The sequence below is a fragment of the Euphorbia lathyris genome, chromosome 1 (assembly GCF_963576675.1).
Source record: "Euphorbia lathyris chromosome 1, ddEupLath1.1, whole genome shotgun sequence".
Lineage (NCBI taxonomy): Eukaryota > Viridiplantae > Streptophyta > Magnoliopsida > Malpighiales > Euphorbiaceae > Euphorbia > Euphorbia lathyris.
The window spans coordinates 89,498,735-89,513,134 of NC_088910.1; positions in this window are offsets into that span (position 1 = coordinate 89,498,735).

Sequence of the window (14,400 nt, forward strand, 5' to 3'; positions counted from 1 at the left end):
TATTAAAGTTTTTATAATAATTAAAATTTCTTTCATGCATATATTTATAGTGATATTTGTCCTCGTTAATAATATTATTTGAACTAAACTTGTTAATAATAAAATAAATAAAAATTTGTATTGAACGGAGCTGTGATCAAATTTATAAGTTTATGGACAAACAACTTTTTAAGTATTAGGACATGTTTTACATGTTAATCATAGATTGCTAGCAATGGGAACTCAAAATTAATCATCTAATCACGAAGTGGTATATGGCCAAGAAAACAGTATTAAAAAACGGCTTCTCAAATGCACTATGAACTATTGTAACTAAAAAGAAGATTTGGTCTACTTTTATAAAAATATGTTCATAATACAAAAAGGCAAGTCCTCACTATATATGAAATGAATATCCACGGAGATATTTAGAATCCACCTGACTCTCGGACTAATGTTAATCGCCTTGTTCTTGCCACATATATAAGAGAAAATGCATTGTTATCAAACTTGGACCGGACCGGCCGATCGGACCGGTTCCATCGGAAACCGGCAGGAAGTCTGATCCGAGCTTGACTAGTTTAATCAACCTTTAGAAAACTGGTGTGAACCGGTGATGAACTGGTTCGACCGGTGATTAAACTGGAAACCGGTGCAAACCAGTTCACACCGAGTTGATATTAAAAAAAATTAATTAAAATTAAACTCTCTTTACGTATAAATTTTCGGTGTGGCATTCGCGTCGCCCACGTCGTGGCATAAAATACCGTTAAAAAGATCGCATGAGATAAAATACGTTGACATATTTCAAGTTATTCTAAACTATATTTATCCATTATATATTTAAGTCTCGAGTTGACAAAAAAAATAACAAACCAAAAGTTGTTTATAATTTGTTTTGGATATAAATAATTTTAAATTAGTTATATATATTTAATATACATAAATATTATTTATTTATTATATCATCCTGTCCGACCAATCCGAATTATCCGGTCCGACCAAATGATCTGTGACCCAGTTATAAATCCGGTTTGATGTTCGACCCGGTTCCGATAACATTGAGAAAATGTCACACGCTTTTTTCACTAGAGCCACAAGTGGAAATCACGGATTAAAAAAAAAAAAGCAAAATGAAAAGGGGGAGAGTGAAAAAATCTTCCCATTTGATTTTCTTCCACCTATATATGTATTAGAAATAATGATGTTAAGAAAATTAGGCTTTTAGTGAGAATATGAAATATTCTCATTAAGTTCTTGTCATTTAATGAGAAGATTTTTAAAAGAAAATCTAAAAATAAAATGTGTTGAGCAGTCAAATTCATTGTGCAAAGAGGACCAGTTTGCACTGGAAGCGGTCCAATGAATACATTCTAACGATCAAGATAGTGAGAATAGTATACAGAGAGAAAGTCTAAGTGTTTAGAGAGAGAAAAAGTTACCCTTGTGATGTTATGGTGGATGGAAATTTATAGGTCTCTCTTGGGGTCGGGGCTAGACTGCATGAGCTGGGCCTCTAGATAGACGCTCTGTATTGGAGGTGATGGTACTAGTCTCGGTCCGATGGATAAATGGCATCGAGGACCCGGTCCGATGATATGCTTCATCAGATGTCCCCCTCGCATTTGGAAGAGCCACTGAGTGCGATGGTTTGCTGGAGTTGGTCTGCCTTTCCTGGTCGTTTAATGTGTTTTCCTTGGTTTTTAAGGTGTGCCATTTGAAACAGCAACTATATTTATTATCTGCCGTTATTAGCCCATTTTTCCTGTGATTGGTTTTGTAGGAACCGGAACAGGGAAACACAAAAATTGACCGAACAAAATAATGGCCAGAGTCACGAACTAAGTCGCTTTCTTTAAGACGTTCATGAAACTGCCAAAAAGTGCAAGCAGTGTAAATTTCCGGTCGCCTCCGGGATAAAACAGCCCACTCGTATATGAGTTCGTATTACATTGTACGAACTCGTTTATGTCTACACTCTTTAAATGCTCAATTTCGAAATTTACTCAGAGGAAATTATTATTGTTATCGGTATCTTGGAATGGCAGTCTCAACATGTATTAGAAAGAGGGAGAGAAATCAAGGAAGTGGGGATGGCAGCTGCTCGTGCGTGTGTGTGGTGGTGAAGTATGAGGTAGGTCCTCAGCCTTTCACAAAAATGGGATACCCCTTGGGGCACATCCAAGTGTGTGAGGACCCCCTTTATGAATATCTCCACCAAAAGCTTTCTAAGCAATGTGGGACTCATGTAACTCTCTTTGACAAAGTTTTGGACCAAGTGGCCTAGCCCAACAATCCTCCACTAGAATTTTTTTATTAAAACATTATTTACTGAGCAGTTACATAAGGTCATACATAAATAGAGGTATCTTTCGATTTTAACCTTTGCGTGGTGAGTATAATTCAGATTTTACTAGAGTGACTCATATTCTTGAACTCTATCTCTAACATTGTACCACGACATAACCTTTTCAGAGTGTAGTTCTAGTAGTTTGTGCATTAATGGCCATGCACGTCTATCCCGGTATAATGAATGCTCTAAAATTTTGCCCTAAACTCATATGAACCAACCTCACTTCCACATTCATATAGGTGAGTCTATCAAAAGTACTCCTATAGCTATGTACTTCACTGCAGGTGGAGTATAGACTTCATTAAGAGTTTTTATTATCTCAAACTAACATTGGTTCAGGAAATTCATGCTTAACAATGCATGATCTAAATCATATTACATCACAACTTGTTGTTAGCCATTGAGCATATTTCTTGGGATCTCTAGTCTATAGATTGGGTTACCATTATGTGTAACTCATCACTATAGCGGCAAAAGTCCCATACTCTTTGCCGTATTTTCGACTTTCTCTTTAGCTAATCCTTTCGTCAAAGGATCGGCTAAATTCTCTTCTGAGCGTATGTGATCCACTATAATAGCTCCTTTAGTGAGTAGCACTCTAACAGTGTTATGCTTACGACATATCTGTCGTTTCTTATTGTTGTAATAACGGTTCTGAATCTTAGCAATAACCGCAGTACTATCGTCGTGGATCAATACTGCTGGAATCGGTTTTTCCCATAAAGGAATCTTAGCTAACAGACTTCTCAACCAACTTGCTTATTCACTAGCCATATAGCTAGTGCAATAAGTTCTGGTTCCATAATTGATTGAGCTAGAATAGTCTGTTTCTTGGACTTCCATGAAACAGCACCACCAGCTATATTGAAAATATAGCCACTAGTAGCCTTGGAATCATATGACAAGGTATACCAGTCAGCATCACTATATCCTCAAGAACTGCTGGAAACCTTTGATAATGTAATCCAAGTTTCATGGTTCTTTTAAGGTATCTCATGACACTTTCTATAGCATTCCAATGCTCCACACCAGGTCTACTAGTAAATCTGCATAGTAATTCCACGACATAAGCAATGTTGGGTCTAGTACAATCAGTGGCATAACAAACCTGCCAATTATGCTAGCATACTCTGATTATTTTACACGGTCTCCAATGTTCTTAAAAGGTTTTATACTAGGGTCGTAAGGTGTGCATGCAGGTTTACATTCAAAGTAGTTATATTTCTTTAGAATCTTCTCAATGTAGTGAAATTGATCTAAAGAAATTTCATTTTCAGACCTAGTTATCTTGATGCCAAGAATGACATTTGCTTCTCCTATATCTTTCATGTCAAAGTTTTCACATAGCATGGACTTCACAGAATTCACAATATGAATATTAGATCCAAAAATAAGCAAGTCATCAACATATAAGCATATAATGGTGCAAACACCATTTTCATATTTGTAGTAGATACATTTATCACTTTCATTCACCTTAAAGCCATTTGAAATAATCAGATTATCAAAATTTTCATGTCATTTCTTAGGTGGTTGTTTTAGGCCATATAAAGACTTATCTAACTTACATACCTTATGGGCTTGATCAAAAATTATAAAACCTAAGTGTGTGAGGACCCTTTTTATGAATATCTCCACCAAATGCTTTCTAAGAAACGTGGGACTCTTCTAACTCTCTTTGACAATGGTTTGGGCTTTTTTCATAAATTCAAACTTGGGTCAAGTGGCCTAGCTCAACAGGTTTTGCATAGCAATCATTACCTGTCAGAGCTTTTAATAGTGCTTTCTAGCAGGGTGTAGAAGCATAATCTAGAACTCTTAGCAAGGTGTCTCAAAATAGTGAAAGCACGTGCCTATACTAATTTGTGCACAACTATGATATTATTCACAAGTCCTTGCTATGAATATGTAAACCTAAAATTTAATAAGAAATTTTGTTCTTTCCTTTCTTATTTAACTTGATCTTATTTAAGCATAAACTTATTAGTTATTAATCATGTTCGTTAACAATTGCATGATGAAACATCATATATTACTTATACACTCTAGTAAAACAAAGTAGTGCTCAGGGAAAATGGATAAACTAAGTAACATCTCTTAAATTCAAAGATAGATTAATGGTTGTAAATGAGTAGCCAATCTGATGCATGATGAACCAATGATTGAATTATGGCTCTATCTCACTAGTAATTCATTTACAAAAATGGATAATGGACGGTCATTGAAACCCACAAATGAATAAGTGTAAAAAATGCTATAGTAAATGAGCTCATGAATAGTAGCCCTCCGAGGGGAATTTAGACTCCTCGAGTAGCAATGGATTTTTGTTGGCTCCTAGAAGAATGTGAGATTAGCCAAAGCATAGAAATCCCTTAGGTGCAGAAAAATCTTTATTGATTGTATCCCCCGTGAACGATTCATATAATTTGCATAGATTGAGTGACAATATCTCTCTCAAAAATCCACTTCTCAAATTAGAATGGTACTCGGAGATGTTATTGCAAATGCGAGCACCTATCTCTGAAAACTCCACTTCTCAAATGAGAATGATACTCGAATGTGTCCTCACAAATGCGAGCAATTCTCTCAGAAACTCACTTATTGAATGAAAAAGGTATTCATGAATGCGGACATCTGTCTCTCAACAACCCACTTCTTAAATGAGAATAGTACTTGAAGGTATCATCGAGAATGTGCACCTAGTATTCTAGAATTCGCTCCTCTAGTATTAATAACATTTGGATATACTATTATAAGAAGAAATGCTTCTCGAGGCATGTATTCAGTAAATATTTGATAATAGACATAAATATCCAAAGTAGAAGGAAAACATGCAATGAGTGTATCATTAAAAGTCAATAGAAAATAACAAAAGTATATACACCCTCTAAGCTCAGGGAGAGAAAAGGAAACACATTCGCAACAAGAGAAGAAAACATACACTATATGAATGAGAGGAGAAGCATACCACCTTCAACATCAGGAGAGAAAACAATCAGTCCAACTCACTTCAATATTTTCTAAAGGGTGCCAACATCACTTAAACACTAGTAGATGGGTAACTGGGTAGGTGGACTTAAATCAAACACGATAAAAGCGAGTAGAGTATTAAGTGGAAAAGAAGAATTATGAAACGAAGTTAACCTAAAAATGAAAAGTTTCCTTCATTTTAGGATTCAAACACCAATGGAATGTGGTCTTTTTATCTATTAGTGAGGATTGTTGAATAAGAAAAGGTTCTTTATAACTCAATGCATGCTTCTATATATATATATATATATATATATATATATATATATATATATATATATAGGCATGCATTGAGTTATAAAGAATATATATTCTTCAATGTAGGTGACGAACAGTTCAATCAACAACCATTAAAATATTAGGAGGTGCAAAAGACAGAAGTCATTGAATCGCCTTTTCACATCAATGTTTGAAATGAGTAATGTGGATACATTTGTTTCGGACCAAATCCAAGTAGCGGCCCAATATCAAAGAAGAAGCTCATATGGTTCAACATGGCGGGAACTGCCCCACCACCCATATCATGGGTAGAACAGTACTTCCATGCGTATAGCACCATATAAATTGATAATATTTATTTTCTCTTTATTTATTATTAGAATATTCCACTTTATTTACTATTATTAGTCACTAACGTATCGGAATGTACATAGAAAGCAATACTAATGCATATCAATAAATATTCAGAGAAGTCAATGTGAATATTGGACTAGATCCAACACTTACAATAGTAAGAATAAAACACACAATTGACAATTTTGCGGCCTGAGAAAAATCTATCTAAGAAAATACTTTCGGTTTCTATATTCCTTTTCGCTATCAACCTTGCTTTATTTTTAGTGTCCCATCACTTCTGTACTTTACTTTCAAAACTTATTTTATATATATATATATATATAGGTTGAGGATATATATCACTCTCCTTTTTTTTTCATAATTTAGAAGTATGTGTATTATTTCATGGGTAAATTACACCCGTGGACTGAAATTATTATTGTTGTTTCTTTCTATGGGTAAGTTACATAAATGGACTGAATTTTATTCATTTTAATATTATGGTCATTGAATTTCAATTCTTAACAGTATGACTATTGAACTTTACACTTTTTAATATCGGCGATCACTCAACTTTAATTAACTCCTCAAAATGACTGTTAACGACCTCAAAATGAAAATATTCAAGAATTAAAGTTGTTCAGAACGGAATTAAAGTTGTTCAGAACGGTATTTACCATGAAACCATATTTTTTTATTTTCCAAAATCATCTTTTTTGGAGTTTTCTTTCTCTAAAAATCCATTATCTCCTAACCAAACAACACTTAAATGACCTTAAAATGAAATTTTCAAGAATTAAAGTTTTTTAGAATATCAATAACTTTTCGAATTTTTTATTTTGAGGCTGTCAATGGTCGTTTTGAGACATTAAGTGACCACCGGTGTTAAAAAATGTAAAGTTCAGTAACCTTACTATTAAGAATTGAAGTTCAATGACCACAATGTTAAAATGGATAAAGTTATGTGGCATGTAACTTACCCATAATTTCATATTCAAAAAGTTCTAGAATAATATTTAATATATAATTGAGAATTACTTAATATTATATGGTAAATTTTAAAATAAAAAATATGTTAGTAAATAGTAAAGTTGATTGATTTTATATCCGATTTTCCAATTAAAGAATCATCTGAAACTGAAGGATCACTTATGTAATTTACATAGTTTACGAGTAAAATAAAAATGAATTGATAAGACGACGAAACATAATAAAGGTGAGGGCTTTTTGGTTTTGGATGGTAAGGATTGAAGAGTTTCACATGGTGTGGACCATATAACCTTACTAACAAATTAATGCACCAAATTAAGGAGAATTATAATCTATTTTATTTTTTCTTTAATTTTAAATTACTTACAAATAAATGGAAAAAAGTTGAAACATTGTGAAAATTTGGTATGCTCTAATGGAATGTAATCTAATAAAAAAGTTGTAATATAATAAAATGGAATTTTTTTATCATTTTTTATTGACAAATTAAAAAATAGGGTTAAAGTATAAAAATATCCCTAACGTTTTTTGTCAGGAGCGATTTTACCCATAACGTCTACAATGGTAAAGTTTGTAGCCAAGAGCAATATTTTACCCCCTAACGTTGATAATTTGAGTCAATTTCAGATAGGGTTGTAAATGAGCCGAGCCGCTCATGAGCGGCTCGATAAAAGCTCGGCTCGACTCGGTTCGATTTGTAAATGAGCCACTCGTGAGCACGATTTATTGGTTCGGTTCGTAAACGAGCCGAGCTTGAACATACCAAAGCTCCACTCGAAAGCTCGCGAGCAGACTCGATTAGAACATTTATGAACAAATTTTAGTTTTGTGGTAAACTATATAGATTTGTGTTAGTTCACAAATATGTAAGCTTAATATTATTTCATTTGCTATTAAATGAGTTCGCTCACAAACATAATAAATGAGTAATAGACGAACTATTTGTAAACATCTTGTTTATTTATTCACAAACTTTGCTTGTGAGCTTGACAATTAAAGAATTATTTAAGAGCAAACTTCATAAATATAATTAACGATTTACTTACAAACAATTCATGGTTAGATAATTTTCTTAATGAATCAAATTCAAAGAGGATTTTGGGCTCGAAACAAGCTCGAAGCTCGGCTCGGGCTTGAGCTCGTCAATTTTATAGCGAGCCGAGCTTGAACAGTCCAAAGCTCGACTCGGCTCGGCTCGATTACAGCCCTAATTTCAGACATTATTATAAAACACAGATATTTTTGTTCCTTATTTTGCACCAATTGCATATCAATTCGTTCTAAAAAAAGGATTTTATATTTTTGTAATTTAATGATAGAATTGGAGATTAATATTTATAAATTCGGTGAATTTTTTGAATTTTTTTTTGTCTAATTCGTACAAAAGACAATATATTTTTATTTTAATTTTTTCACATTCAAACATATGTTTGTGATTTGTTACTGATAAAATGATGCACGTATGAAGTGTAGATGATAAGATTCATGACCGAACAGACAGTTTGATGAATTATTTCTCAAATTGATCCAAATTATCAACGTTAAGGGTAAAATTGTTCTTGACTACAAACGTTAGAGGTAAAATTGCACCATTTTAGACGTTACAGATAAAATTGCTCCTGACCCAAAACATTACGGGTATTTTTGCACCTTAACCCTAGAAAAAATGATAAAATGTAATTATTATTACAATACTTGTGTTTGCTTACTTAAATGTAATCATAAAATTTATTTACACAATTAAAATCAACAAAAAATATAAAAACTTGAAAAACGTGAAATTAGTGTATAATTTTCCACGTTTTCAAATTTTTTTATATATTTTTCTTGTTTTCTATTTTTAACGCTTTTCACCTTTTTCTATTTTCTCTCTTCTTTTTTCCATTGTTTCGTTTCTTTTTTTTTTCTTTTATTTTCACGGTTTTCGTTTGTTTATTATAAGGACAGTGTTAAATTAAGAGGCCATTTAGTTTTGGCATAATTATTGACATTAATTGCATGAGAAAAAAAATAGCATTAGTGATGAAAATTTCAAAATAATAGTCAAGATAAAATCTATTATATGCTCTCAATTAACATAATCATTTACTGAAAATAGTGATTTGAAATTGTCTAAATTATTTTTTGAAATTTTAAACTAAAAAACTACAGATAACATAATATTTTATCACAAAAAAAAAAATCTATAATTTTTAAAATATGAAAGTGAGAAAATAAGATATAATTTTTAGTTTGAAAATTGAAATGTAATTTTAGAGGAAAAAGTTTGAATAATTTGAATGTTTACGACAAGAAATTTCAAAGCATTAATGGGGAGAGAAGAAAATGTTGACAGAGAGAGCTATACATTTTATATGAACAATTAAGATAGCAATCCTGTTTGATTGATCATAATAAAGTATATCTCAGTATGAGAATTCACCTTTTATACATCTGACGTGACCAAATTGTTATGAATTGGAAAGTAATAATTTTACATATTGCCTAAGAATTGTTTCAAAATCAAAAGTATATTATAATTCATAATGAGAAGTCTAGATTAATACAACTTCATTTCTTGTTTTCCAATCACATGACAAAAAGGTTTTGAACCCAATACATATATATATATATTGAAGAGGACATTAGGCCTTTCTATGATATATATATATATATTTTTTTCCTAACTTTGAAATTCACTTCAAATCTTTAATCTTTAATCTTCAACAACTTTTTGATACCGACACCTTCTCTTTGCACAGTTTCTTCTGTCTCAAAACCATTAATGTCTCTCTTTCTTACGTCTTTATCTCATTTTATCTAAATAAATAAGCTTTTATGTTATAGGATTTAGTAACCATATAGCATATAGCATTTGATCATTCACTGTTATATCTAGATTTATTCGAATTTTATGATGAAAATTCAAAACGTCTTATATATTTAATAAACCTAGATTTAACCGTTAATAATTAAATTCATTTAATCACTAAAATTCATATGTACACTTAACCCAAGTTCAGGGGAGGGATTTGATGCATGCTAAGAATTGGAAGATGATTTGAAATTTGCAAATCCCGGAGAGATTGAAATACTTTATTTGGTTACAAATGTATGTGCTTAGCATGCGGTTTGTCGGAGTCATTATTGCACGTTTTGAGGGACTGCAGTGAGGCTGTGGGGCTTTGGCGGATCCTCATACCTGCTGCGGATTGGATTGAGTTTTGCCACGCTGATCTTAGTTCTTGGCTGTTAGCTGGTCTCAGTAAAAAGGAGAATTGGCGTGGTATAGGCTGGAGTACCGTGTTTGTCTACACCATCTGGTGGCTGTGACGGTGGAGATGCTCGGCGGTGTTTGATCCGAATACTACTATTTGTCGAAATAAGCTGGAATTTGTATATGGTAAAGCCGGGGAATGTCAGAAAGCCTTTTTAGATGAGCAACACATGAGAAATAGAAGTAGAAGGACTGTCATGGTTAGTTGGAAGCCCCCGTCGAAGGGCTGGATCAAGGTAAATAGTGATGGCGCTTGTAAGGGAGCCCCGGGTCCGGCGGCTGCAGGGGGCATTGCTCGGAATGACAATGGAGTTTGGGTAGGAGGGTTCGCTGTTAACTTAGGTATTTGCAGTGCTATGCTTGCGGAGCTATGGGGTCTGTACTTCGGGTTGAAGTTTGCTTGGGATAGACATTTCCGTAGAGTTGTATTCGAAATGGACTCGCTTGTGGTTGTGGATTTGGTGAAGAATGGTAAGGATCATAGGCATAAGTTCTTTTGGCTGATTGATGAGTGTCAAAGATTAGGGATGGCAATCCCGACCCTAATGGAACTACCCATACCCTGTATAAAAGGGTATGAGAAGGTTATGGGATCAAAATAATTACCCGTTAGGGTAATGGGACGGGTATGGGAATACCCCCCAGGGTACCCGGTACCGTTACCCGTCATAATTCTTTTATATATTAAGAAAATTATTGTTTTTTAGATGTAATATTTGAGATTTTAAACCCCAACTTTTTATTTTTCAACCATTGAGTGATACCACTAAGCTATTTATTCTTATTGATTAAGGTTCAATCTGTTCAATTTTTAGATAAATGATTTATTAAATTTATACTTTGTTAAATTTGTAATATTTTTTATTTTATTTATTGATTCTTAACGGGTAAGGGTACCCGTGCGTACCCGCGAATTAAATGGGAAGGGTATGGGATGCAAAAATATACACGTTAGGGTAATGGGACGGGTACGGGTAATTAAAAAATAAACGGGTAAGGGTTTGGGATTGGCACTACCCGCGGGTACCCTACCTGTTGCCATCCCTATCAAAGATTGTTAAGACATGATTGGGAAGAGGTTAGGTTGATTCATGTTCTCCGCGAAGGTAACCGTGCCGCGGACTGAATGACGAATTAGGGAGGAAGTTTACCCCTGGGTCTTCACGAGTGTCAGGTGCCCCCTGCAGACATTCTGGATATCTTATTTTCTGATATTTGTGGTACTTGTCTTTCTAGGATGACTAGTATCACTTAGCTTGTTTTTTGTTATGCTCCGGGTTTCGTCCCCTCCATTAAGATAAAAAAAAAAAAAAAATGGATATATAAGAAAAAAAGAAGTATAAATATGAAACATAATCTCATTATTAGGCACCACATGCAAGCCCTCCTCACCAAAATTAATCATATCAAACATTAAAAACTTTGAGAAAAAAATGCTAAACTTGTCATGATTATTAATTATAATGCTGCTTTTTCTTTTATGGAAAATTATTGTCAAAAATGCCAGCTATTGCACTCATGCTATTTTCACACACACAAAAACACTATGAAAGTTTTCACCTCAATATAATTGGATGTCTTCGGACACTATTCGGTGTGGTTCTACAAAATAAAGGAGATAAAAATTTAGCGAAAAATTTCTCAAATCTAGTATTATAAATATATGAAATATAAACGTGCGTTGAGGGTATTAGCATGTATATACGGAGTAAAAAATCATAACTAGATTATGATTGATCTTTCTATCATCTATTTAGAAAAGAATTTGAAAGAGGATACAATTCTATAATATAAGTACTAACACCTATTAATGTTCGTCCTAGTCCTGAGACATTGTTTTTGACATTTTATCAATTAATAAAAAACAATAATCTATTATGTTTTTTTTTTCTTTTGTGTCAACTTAATGGGGTATCCAAGAATAGATGTTTGCTCATGTTTGTCGGATGCGTGATTTGCGCAATAAAATCTTGAGCATGTACTAAAGACTAATATGTGCTTTAGGAGATGGTGGTGTTTTACCGATCATGGACAACTGATGTTAATCAATGGCTATATATACTCATAAAGGTTATGGAGTTCTAGATCAATTCGCTAATGAGAGCTACATGATCATGGGTCATAAGCGTGTCTCATATAACTCTTATATGTGAATCCTTAGACCCGAAATTACTGTGGATCCTAGATGAGACATAGTATACTTCGAAGTACACCTAACAAGCTCGTAATTAGGTGCCAAGTATGAGTACGGTTGGGTGTGCTGTGAATCATGTTGAGGACCATGGGTATAGTGCGGAAATTGCTACTCTCTTTAAAAGAGATGAAATATCACCGACCACTTGATTAGTAAGACTTAGTAGTACGTTGCCACCCAAATTAGTTAATAAGAGTTATTACTCGTTTGATCTAATAAGTTCAATTAGCAGTATGTTCAGAAATTTTGGCCAGTTATTGATTTATTTCAAGCTTGTCTCAGATGGTTGGAGGGTGTTCCAAGGAATGTGAGTGCTAATTCCTAAGTGTTAGAATCTAATGTTTATTAAGGATATCAAGCCTATTTCATTGTGTAATATGATTTATAAGATCATCTCTAAGGTGTTAGCCAACTATTTAAAGTCTATTCTTCCTCGCATTATCTCACCAGATCAATATGCTTTTGTTTCTAGACATTCTAGTATTGATAATGTCTTGGTTGCTTTTGAGGTCATTCATCATATGAACAGGAAAACTTGAGTTAAAGTTGAGGATGTAGCTCTGAAATTAGACTTCAGTAAGGCTTATGATATGGTGAATTTGGCTTTTCTTAAGGGTATGCTTTGAAGATTGGGTTTCATTCGAAGTGGATCGCTTGGATCATACTTTGCATCTCAACTATTAGTTATCAAATAAGGGTTAATGATTCTATGGTAGGTCCAATTCTACCTTCAAGGAGGCAAGGTTGCCCTATTTCTCCTTATATCTTCATTATTTGTACACAAGATCTTTCTCTATTGCTAGAGTATTTAGTGGGAAATGGGTCGATACATGGAAGTAAAATTTGCAAAGGAGCTCCTATTATTTCCTATCTTCTTTGAGTAAGTTTCACCAATGGTGTACAACCTTTTTCCCATTTCACACTTTGGTGTACAACCTTCATTTTATTCCACAGCTTTCTCATCATCCACCTTATTCCACAGTTTATTCACATTTTGAAGGAACGTATCTATTTTTTCCAGTCGCCAAGTGTCAAAGAATCTAGAAGGAGATCTTCAGGTTGAGGCTATCACTAGTTACTCGCTGTTGTGGCTACTTCTATAGGAGGATTACCCAAATTGAACATGTAAAGTTGGGTTACAGCCCCATTGTTAGAGAGAGAAAGAATAGAAAGAGAAAGATAGAGAGGGGGTTTGCAGATCTGGTTTTATGCTTTTGAGGGGAAAAAATGATGAAGCTGGTATGATAGTAATTTAATATAAAGTGGGTCCCATATTTTTCAAAGGATAAGTTTCAAAAAGGTCAAATGACAGGTTTGACCGCTTTGACAGGTCATTTTTACCTGTTGTACACTAAAGTGGGAGATCATCTATAAGTTTGTACATATCAGTGACACAAAATGAAGGTTGTACACCAAAGTGTGAAATAGGGAAAAGATTGTACGTCATTGATGAAATTTACCACATCTTCTTTTAGCAGACGATTGTTTCTTAGTTTGTCGTGCTACTGTGGAAGAATGTTCCCATTTGAAGCTCCTACTTAGCTTTTATGATGCTGCGTCTGGGCATGCTATTAAATTTAGTAAGTCTGGAATCTATTTTAGTAAGAATGTTGATTCTTCAATTAGATTTGAGCTTTCTGGGATTTTTGGAATTTTCACAGCTCTCAATACTGGGAGGTATCTAGGTTAAAGATCACCTTTTTAAGAGGATTACCTCGTGGAGGATTAGATTACTCTAAAAAGCAGGTAAATAGGTTCCTCTGAAAGTTGTAGCTCAAGATATTCCCTTGTATTGTATGTCTATTTTCCTCCTTCCAACTTCGTTGATTGATGAGCTACTAAAGATGATGAATGCTTTTTGGTGGCGTAATTATTTTGATGGTCGCGGGAATATGCACTGGCTTAGTTGGGATAAGTTTTGTGTTCGTAAGGAATTTGGTGGATTGGGATTCAGGAACCTGTTGGGTTTTAATCTTGCCCTTCTAGTTAAACAGGGTTGGCGTTTATTGGTTTCTCTGACTTTTGTTATTGCAAAGGTTTTTA